The sequence below is a fragment of the Elephantulus edwardii genome, unplaced genomic scaffold (genome assembly GCF_000299155.1).
Source record: "Elephantulus edwardii isolate Elephantulus edwardi_28Jun2011 unplaced genomic scaffold, EleEdw1.0 scaffold00418, whole genome shotgun sequence".
NCBI classification, from domain to species: Eukaryota; Metazoa; Chordata; class Mammalia; order Macroscelidea; family Macroscelididae; genus Elephantulus; species Elephantulus edwardii.
Genome location: NW_006400168.1, coordinates 1093971 through 1094482, shown reverse-complemented (window position 1 = coordinate 1094482; position 512 = coordinate 1093971).

The following is a 512-nucleotide window of genomic DNA, read 5'->3' as shown; positions in this document are numbered from 1 at the left end:
CACTGGTCTTTCCAATTGCTGTACAGAGGTAACTTGTGGTTGCTGTGATGCTAGAAATTGTGACACTGTGTACACAGATGGTGGACAGTGTTTGATGGAGCTCTTCGATTAAAACAGGCTTGGGAACAGGAGTGGCATCCACTTCTACAACAGCTTGCCTCTGGAAATTCTATTAACTTGGAGAAATTATGTAAGTTATACAAGTGTTCAGGTCTTTTGTTCATAGGGTCGCTATGAGTCATCTACAACTCAATGGCACTTAACAACAACAATCTATAGTATTATGCCAATTCTTTAGAAGTTTAAAGCTACACACAAAAAAATTATATTGTTTGTTGGCAGGAAGAACAACAAAGGTAAGGATTTCTGTCTGCTTACTTACTGCTGCATCTCCAGTGCCAAGAATAATGCTCAGCACAAAAGACTCACTCAAAAGTGTGATGGGGGAAAAAATTGAGCAACTCAACAACAAAAATACAGTCGCAGCGCGAGGGCGTCGCAGTGCGAGGGCG